At 54.3% G+C, this 9,275-nt stretch overlaps 1 long non-coding RNA gene across 1 annotated transcript in view; it reads right to left on the minus strand.

Moving 5' to 3' along the window:
* Window positions 1-3,789, minus strand: part of LOC109550619 (uncharacterized) — a 23,701-nt gene extending 19,912 nt beyond the window's left edge. Inside the window, exons 1-2 of the long non-coding RNA XR_012328847.1 lie at window positions 3,387-3,789; window positions 284-2,429 (exon numbers count right to left, since the gene is read on the minus strand). This is a non-coding gene — a long non-coding RNA (uncharacterized lncRNA). The remainder of the gene's footprint in view (window positions 1-283; window positions 2,430-3,386) is intronic.
* Window positions 3,790-9,275: the final 5,486 nt, after the last annotated feature.

Consider the following 9,275-nt stretch of genomic DNA (forward strand, 5'->3'; position numbering starts at 1 on the left):
ATCCTTAGCAGAGCCGGAGGCTTGGCCTTCGGGGTGCCATCCTGCTGCTTTTAGCCTAATCACCTGTGTGGTTAATTCCCTCTGAGGTGAGCCCCTCACCTGTCTGTCTGATAGAGAGCTGAGTCAGCCCGGATATGCCACCAACCCACCAGCAGTCTTGGGCTCTGAAGCGAGCTCACACGCCCCTCACACGCAGACCCACCTCTCCCCAGACACCTTGTCTCTTGTTCTTGTGCTGCGGAGTGTCAGGCTGCGGTGGTGGAGGGGAAGTTAGTCAACTCACCAGTGAGCCTGTATTGGCTCTGCCACCGTGCACAGGGAGGGGCAGAGGCCTGGCGGGCCCGGCCTAACCTCGGTTCCAGGAGAGCTCATCTTGACAGGCCACACTGGGCGAGAGAAGGGCTCAGGCCTGGGAGCCGCTGGGATGGAAATGTTGAAAAATCCTGTGTGTTGCCAGGACAACTTTCATTTCTGCCCTGTCACACCCAGACCTCTCCAGCGTCTTCTACAGCGAAGTAAGGCCAGAACGGATCCTAGGAAGGGATGGGTTTTAAGAGAGCAAAATCTCCCATCTTTGGGGTCTCCCCCCACCCAACCCTGGCTGGGAGTCCTAGCCCCCTCCCCTTTGATCCCACACACCTCTGTCAGGAAGGGCTAGAGGAAAGATTGTCCCCACTTTGCAGATGGAAAACCCAAGGCTCAGAGAGGAAGCGGCTTTTGGATTCCAGGAAAGCTGGCCCTAGGCCGGCCTTCCCCTGTGGGGTGCTAGCCAGGGACCTGAAGGCCCCTGGGCAGGGTGCAGGCAGCCTCCCAGCTGCTGCATTCCTCAGCGTGGAGCTGGAGGGAGAGGGGAGGGCCAGGGCCAGGACAAGGTTGTTTACCCGGAGGCGCGCGCGTGTGTAAAAGTAACTAGGAGGGGAGAGGAGATTCCAGAGGGCTGCCGGAGTGTGGGGGAGGGCTGTGGGTGCAGCGTCGAGGGAGAGGGTGCTGGAGGTGTATCCCTGAGCAGGCAGGAGCTGCACATGGGGGAGGGGAGAGGTGAGGAGCTTGGCCTTTCTTGGTCAAGGAGCTGAGGAGCCTGGAAAGAGAAAAGCTGCTGCAACCCCAACAGACAGACAGACAGACAGACACACACACACACACACACACACACACACAATGGCTGAAGGGCTCTGGGTCAGGGTCACACTGAGGTGGGTTCATTTTCCCAAGGCTGCTGGGGCCCAGGATGGGGCAAGAAAACAGAGGAGCAAAACAAAAACAAAACCAGAGGAGAAGGGTGTGGGATGGGAGAGTGTCAGGAGGGGCCGAGAGGGATCAGTGAAGAGTCAGTGTCACCTCCTTCCCCCCACCTGGGTCCCTGACCTCAGTACCCAGAACCCAGGGTAGAGCTGGCGTGACTCGGGGATCGGCACTGGGGAGGGCCAGCTCAGCCCCGGTGGCCAGATGTGGGTTCTTTTTGCTTTTCCCTCTTGAGCTGCCTGGTCCTGGGACCCCACCTCAGTGAGGAAGCTCCAGTTTACAGCCTTCACCACCCTATCTGCTGGGGAAACCGGGCTTAGACACACTCCCCTTTTCTCCCCAGGCCTTTCCAGAGCAGATGCTCAGTGCCTCATTCCCTCATGGCCATTTGCTTTCCAGGACCATCTCGGTCAGCTGGGCCGGGGGAGGGAGGCCCAGAGAGGCAGGTAGTTCCCAGGAGGGATTTCGTACCCTGGTCTGGGATCCTCCTTTCTTCCCCACCCCAGGTGGACACCCCTGTGTCCAGTGGACAGTCCCTGCCTGCAGTGGGGTCAGAGAATGAGAGGTGATGGGGTGCACAGAGCAGCTGAGGCGGCGGGAGGAGCTGCCAGGACGTGGGGAAGGGGGTCTGAGGTGAAGTAGTTCGGTATGAGTGAAGAGGGTGGCCAGTTCCCATTGCGCCCCGTTGGGCGCGGGCAAGGATGGCACTGGCCCTTTAAGTGGGGATGCCAGTCAAGGCCCTCCCCCAGCCAACCCAATTCGAGGGCACACTGAGCATGTGCAGGAGCTGTGGGAGCCGGAGGGGAGGGAAGTGGCTGGAGAGATTCCGGAGGGAGCACCTCTCCCCCCCCTTACTTCCTGTAGCTGCCCCCTCTCTCCTTCCTGGGTCTGACAAAGGAGCCCACGGTGCTCAGCCAATCCCTTCCCCCCCATCCCAGACCCCCGGTGGGTGCTGTCCTCTGGGGGCTCTGGGGCCTGCAAGGGGGTGACAGGTGGCCCCTCAGCCCTGGGAGGTCTCCGCAGCCCCCCTGCTGCCCGGAGGTGGCACCCACACGCAGCTCAGTGCCGTCCTCACTTCCCCGCTGTGGGAGGGTGGTGGGTGCTCTTCCTGCTGCTTAATGTGTTCGATTTCATTCCATTGGTGCCAGGATTTCTAAAGGAACTGCCTACCTTGATGATGCTCTGCTCTGAAAATTAAAAGCATTTAAGAAGATGAGGTCCCTGCCCCCACCCCCGGGAGCATCCAGTCTAAAGTCTGAGAGGAAGCAAACGGCTCGCAGGCTAAAAGCGCCTGCCCCGCTCCCCCTCCTGGTTCTCCCTCCTTCCTCTAAAGGGCAAGGGCTCCCAAGTTCACGGGATCAAACTCTGCTTCCTCAACCAGCTGCATCCTCCAGGCCACCCTCCCCTGCAGCCTAGGAAACCGCCCCCCTCAAGCCTTTCCCCCACCTCCAACTCCCCTGTTTCTGCAACGACGTCCTCCTTCCTCCCTCACATCAGGCTCTCCTTCCCTTCCCCCTTTGGCACTTGCCCACTCTTCTTCCTGTAATCTCTTATCTACAGGTACCCGTTTTTCTTTTTTTTCTTTCTTTATTTTTTTGCCGTGCCCCAGCGGCTTGCGGGATCTTAGTTCCCCCGACCAGGGATCGAACCCGCGACCCTGGCCGTGAAAGCGCAGAGTCCTGACCACTGGACGGCCAGGGAATTCCCCAGGTACCCTTATTTTCAATTGAGGTGAAATTCACGTAACATAAAATCAACCATTTTAAAGTGAACAATTCAGTGGCGTTTAGTACCTTCACAATGGGTACAACTGCCACCTCCGTCTAGTTCCAAACATTATCAACCCAAAAGGAAGCGCCGTCCCCATTTCTGCCCAGGCAGCCATCAACCTGCGTCTGTCTGTATGGTTTTACTTATTCTGGGTATTCCGGTGGTAGAGACAAGAGGGAAAGACTCGTCTTCTGGGGCCTGTATACCGAAAAGCACAGATTCCCTGAGGGCCTTCTGTGAAGGGAGCGCTGGACCAGGAGTCCCGAGCCCTGTGATCCATCCCAGTTCTGCTTCTAACTCAGGAGCCTCCCCTCCCCTGTTCAACGGGGCTGGGGGGGCTTCAGGCCAGGATCCTGGGCCCTCCAAGGGCTTACCCCTGGCTGGGAGCTTCTGTCTGGGATTGTGATGCCGGGCCTGAAAAATCTTCCTCTTTGGGCTTCCCTGGTGGCGCAGTTGTTGAGAGTCCGCCTGCCGATGCAGGGAACGCGGGTTCGTGCCCTGGCCCGGGAAGATCCCACCTGCTGCGGAGCGGCTGGGCCTGTGGGCCGTGGCCGCTGAGCTTGCGCGTCCGGAGCCTGTGCTCTGCGGCGGGAGAGGCCACAACGGTGAGGCGCCCGCGTACTGCAAAAAAAAAAAAAAAAAAACCTTCCTCTTTAATACTCTTGGCTCCTTGCTGCCGGGTCCAGGCACTGAAGGTGGCCCCAGGAGACTGTGTGATTAGTACCGTGGGGTTTGGGGTCAGAGGCATGAGATGAGGAAACTTCGGCTCAGAGAGGTTGAGAAACTTGCCCAAGGTCCCACAACTCCTGCTTCACTGGGGTAGCAGCTGGTGCTATCTGATTGTATTCGAGCTCTTGACCACTGTGTTCTCCTGTCTTCAAAGAGATGAAGGAAGTTAAGGGCTTAGCAAGGCGCTAGCCGTGTGGGAAGTGCTCTCAACTGGAAGCAGCCATACATTTTACTACTTTGCGGAGCCTTGCATAGCCCTGAAGTGAATAGCTCCATTCCAAGGTGGTTCTTGGGAGCTCCCCTCACCCCCCCTTACCTTATCTTTGTCCTCCACTGGCCTCCTTAGGAGGACAGCTTCTGTGGGGACTGAGGGGCTGCCTGCACCCTGAGCCTTTAAGGCAGGTGGGAGTGAGAAAGCGTGGCTCCCCTCTCCCCTAGAGAAGGAGATGTTATTGCTGCTTTCAGCAGAGCTCAGTTCACCCATTTCTCCATGGCTGAACGTCCACCCCTGCCCCGCAAACAAAAAGGACTTTGTGGACCCAGGGGAGGGAGGGGACTGCATAGGCCTGGCCTGGCAGCGGACAGACTGAACAGCTGGCTCCCCAGTTGGCCACTGTGTCCAGGCTGCCTGTGAGCATGGACATTCCAGAGACCACCTGCCCCAGAGATCCTCCCGGGACCCCATCCAAGATGGAAACGCCCAGATCAGCCCCCTGGGCACCTGCTGTCTCCTGCCTCAGGACAACCAGGATGGGCCCCCTCCCCTGCCCCATCCCTACCCCACTCCAGTGGCTCTGAGAGGAAGTTCCCAAGGAGACTAAGTTGTGAGGAGACGTGATGAGCGTGTCCAGAGCCTACCGCGGCCACAGCCCAAGGTTACACGGAGAAGGAAGGGAAAGGGGTCTTTGGGGGTCTATAGTCTGTCCTGGCTCCTGATCCTTCCAGCACCCTCCTTGGGGTTCTCCTTAGGCCCACACACACCCAGTCAGCCATTCAGACTCCTTTACCATAGTGTGAGGACTTGGACACAGGGAAGCTGCCGGATTTCTCACAGCCGTGCCCGGAACCAAGCCCTGTGGCTGCCCAACTGGCCAGCATCCTCTCTTACTGTTGTGCCCTCAGCCCCACTGTCCTCTCTGGCTAGACTTCCCTTCCTTGGCTTCTCCGTCCCAGCCTCAGCCATTTCCCTCTTGGGCCTTTGATAAACAGGATCTTTTCCTCTGGGCCCCTCGTCCAACTGTCCTCACTTGTAATCCACATCAGCTGTGTTTGTAGCCACAGGCAACACCCCTCCCTGGATTCACCCCACTTCCAGGATCCTTCTCAGCTCCCCTTCCTCAGCTGCCTCTCCCCCCTCCTCCCCTGGGCTTCAGATGCTAGACGCCTTTTTTTAACCTTCCGCATGAATTCCCCAAATCTTAACACTATTGAAAAAGTCTTTTCATCACGATTTGAAATTCCATGCTTGTCAAAAACTACCTTCACAAATGCATTTGTGAGTTTTCTATTCCACTAATTTTAAATCTATCTCATTTATTGATAAACTAATCACATTAAAAAATTCTTATCGCTACTTAATACGCTTTAATATCTGATAGCTCTATTGTCTCTCCTTACCCTTCTTTTACTAAAAATTCCTGGATATTCTTAGATTTAAAATTTTTCTAGAGTACATTTAAAAGCAGTATGTCCAGATACCCTCCCCAAAGCATATCTTTATGTATCTATATATAAAGATATAGATAGATATGCAGATATAGACACAGATATAGGTATCGTGGAAGGAAGCATGTGAGAGAGTTCTAGATGTTGCCTAGTTCAATATCCTGTCTTTAGGCTGAATTAAATATCTTTCTAAATCTGTGACTCTTTCTTACATTCTTTTTTTTTTTTTAATAAATTCATTTATTTATTTATTTTTGGCTGCTTTGGGTCTTTGTTGCTGCACGTGGGGGCTACTCTTCATTGTGGTGCGCAGGCTTCTCATTGCGGTGGCTTCTCTTGTTGCAGAGCCCGGGCTCTAGGTGCATGGGCTTCAGTAGTTGTGGCTCACGGGCTCAGTAGTCGTGGGTCGTGGGCTCTAGAGTGCGGGCTCAGTAGTTGTGGCACATGGGCTTAGTTGCTCCACGGCACATGGGATCTTCCCGGATCAGGGCTGGAATCTGTGTCCCCTGCATTGGCAGGTGGATTCTTAACAACTGTGCCACCAGGGAAGTCCCTCTCTTATGTTCTTTAACCTTTTTTTTTTTTTTTTTTGGCCGCACCACGTGGTTTGCAGGATCTTAGATCCCAGGATCCCATCAAACTTCTCCCCCTGCAGTGGAAGCTCTGTGCCTTAACCACTGGACCCCCCAGGGAACTCCCAGTCATTGGAATTTTAAAGGCTGGGTGCTGGGGTGGGGTGTGGGCGTAAAGTGCAGGTTCAGCCAGGGCTGAGAACTAGAGTTCTAAGAGTTCCGAATGTTCTCTCTGCCCAGCTTGCCTTGGCCAGGTGTGTAGGTGCCTGGCATCTGTCCACATCCCTAGGAGACTCCAAGATGGCATGACCTCCAGTGGGCAGACGCCAGCAGTGAGTCAGGGTGTCAGGGTGTTTGGGGAGCCTTGAAGGGCAGACCAGGGGATGGGCAGAGCTCAGGTTAAAGAGCAAGGAGGAATTTCCACCAATCAGTGGAGGGTCCAAACTGTCCCTGGAGACTCGCAGCCTCCATCACTGGATGTGCCAGAGCTCATGAGGAAAGGCAGGAAGTGAGACCAGAAAACACGCTGAGGGCCCCTTCAGCAATCAGATTCTGAAATTCTGCCTGGCAGAGAATCATTGCCTCATGGCCACAGCGGCACAACCACTTGTGGTTTGTGTGCGATGACGATTCTGCCCCATCTGGGCGGGGCTGGGGTGGGAGCTCTGGACTGGGGATTACCCGGCCTCCTGCTACTGGCATCCGTCTGTGAGCAAGTGTTGTGTATGAGTCCGCCTGAAGTTTCAGGATCATATGCTATCCTTGCTTCCCTTTTTAGTGCCTTCTTGATTATCTCCTGTCCCATTTTTCCTTGCTTACCCAGAGCAGAGGTAGGGAGGGAGGAGGCCACTAGGAGGCTGGGCAAGGAGGGTTCTCTAGGGCCAGCTGGGCTTCTCCAGTGCAGAGGTGAAGAGCACAGACTCTGGCATGGGACTACTCAGGTTCAATTCTGCCTTATTCTGTCCACTGCTGCTCCCCACCCACTGCAGAGTAGGAGAGGCACCTTCCCCGTCACCTCTCTGGACACATACGTCCTCCTCTGCTGGTGAAGAGACGCCGTCTCTCACCAGAAGCACCATTTTTTCATCCAACAGATATTTACTGGCTGCGTTAGTCTTCTAGGGCTGCCATAACAAAGTCATGAACTGAGTGGCTTGAGACTGTAACGTCTCACAGTTCTGGAGGTTAGCAGTCTGAAGCCAAGGTGTAGGCAGGCCGTGCTCCCTCTGAGACCTGTAGGGTAGCAGTCCCCAACGTTTCTGGCACTAGGGACTGGTTTCGTGGAAGACAGTTTTTGCATGGTCAGGGGGCATGGGTCAGGTGGTGATGCGAGCAATGAGGAGCGGCAGATGAAACTTCGCTCACTTGCCCACCCCTCACTTCCTGCTGTGCAGCCTGTTTCCTAATAGGCCTCAGACCGGTATGGGGCGGGGTGGGGGGGGGGGCGGGTGTAGTTGGGGACCCCGGCAGGGGAAGAAGTTTCCTTGCCTCTTCTTAGGTTCTGGAGGTTTGCTGGCAATCTTTGGCATTCCTCGGCGTGTAGATGCATCTCTCTGATTCTTTGTCTTCCCTCTCTGTGTGTCTGTCTCTGTGTCCAAATTTCCCCCTTTTTTTTTTTTTTTTGCGGTACGTGGGCCTCTCACCGTTGCGGCCTCTCCCGTTGCGGAGCACAGGCTCCAGACGCGCAGGCTCAGCGGCCATGGCTCATGGGCCCCGCTGCTCCGCGGCATGTGGGATCCTCCCGGACCGGGGCACGAACCCGTGTCCCCTGCATCGGCAGGCGGACTCTCAACCACTGCGCCACCAGGGAAGCCCCAAATTTCCCCCTTTTATAAGGACACTAGTCTTGTTGGATTAGAGCTCACCCTGATAACCTCATTTTAACTTGATTTACCTATGTAAAGGCCTTATTTCCAAATAAGGTTACATTTTGAGGTATTGGGGTTTGGACTTCAGCATATATTTTTTGTAGGCGGGGGACACAAGTCAGTTCATAATAGTAGGTGTCTGTGCTGTGCCAGGCACTGTGCCAGGCACTGGGGGGTAGCACAGTGATGGACACAGCTCCTGCCCTCATGGAGCTCACCTTCTCTTGTTGTCTTTTTTCCCCTACAGCTTCTTATTTATTACTAACTCTTGTTGGTGAATCACACTTGAGTGTTCAAAGCGCTTTCATTCACGTGAGTTTCTTTGGGCGATATGACGAGGTCCCCACTTCACAGATGGGGAGACTGAGTTTTGGAGTGACTTGTTCAGGGTCACGTGACTAAGCAGTAGTAATGCCAGTAATGACAATATTCAGCAATTGCTAGATTCCAACCAGTGCAAGTGTCACACACTACATCACACACTTGATCCCCTCAAGCATTTTTCAAGATGAGGAAATTGAAGTCAGTTACCCAATGTCATGGGCTGATAAGAGGTTGCACTGGGACTTAAACCCAGATGGTCCAGTTCCAGCGTCCATGCTCTTAGCCACCACCACATGGCTCACTACAGCGAGATGCAGCCTCGTGCCTTTTTCTCTGCCCTCTGCTCCGCACCAGCAGTCAAACCTGATTTCTCAATGTGCCCTCCATGCCTAGCAGAGAGCAAGTCACCTCTGCTCTTTCTTATTGAACTTCTCTAAAGCTCTTTCTCCCTTCCTGCTGTCTTCTTGTCCATCTCACTCTGGACACAGTTGCTTTTTTAAATGTTTAATTTATTACATAATATTTTAGACATAAAACAAACACCTCACCACCCAGTTAAGGAAATAGCAGTATTGCTATTATTGTTGAAGCCCCAGCAGCAATCCCTCCTCAACTGCATTCCATACCCTAAAGGGAACCAGGATCCTAGATTGACGACAGTCATTTCCACACATCTTTAGAAACACAACGTTGCTTTTGACTGACAGTAAGGGATTTTTGAGTTTGATTCTTGACAAGGAAACATAGCAGGAGGTGGGGATCAAGGTGGAGGTGTAGCTTGAACTGACTCTTTTTTTAAAAAATAAATTTATTTATTTATTTATTTTTGGCTGTGTTGGGTCTTCGTTGCTGCACGCGGGCTTTCTCTAGTTGTGGCAAGTGGGGGCTACTCTTCATCGCGGTGCGTAGGCTTCTCATTGCGGTGGCTTCTCTTGTTGCGGAGCTCGGGCTCTAGGCACGCGGGCTTCAGTAGCTGTGGCTCGCGGGCTCCAGAGCGCAGGCTCCGTAGTTGTGGTGCACGGGCTTAGTTGCTCCGTGGTATGTGGGATCTTTCTGGACCAGGGCTCGAACCTGTGTCCCCTTCACTGGCAAGCGGATTCTTTTA

The sequence above is a fragment of the Tursiops truncatus genome, chromosome 20, assembly GCF_011762595.2.
Source record: "Tursiops truncatus isolate mTurTru1 chromosome 20, mTurTru1.mat.Y, whole genome shotgun sequence".
Classification (NCBI taxonomy): domain Eukaryota; kingdom Metazoa; phylum Chordata; class Mammalia; order Artiodactyla; family Delphinidae; genus Tursiops; species Tursiops truncatus.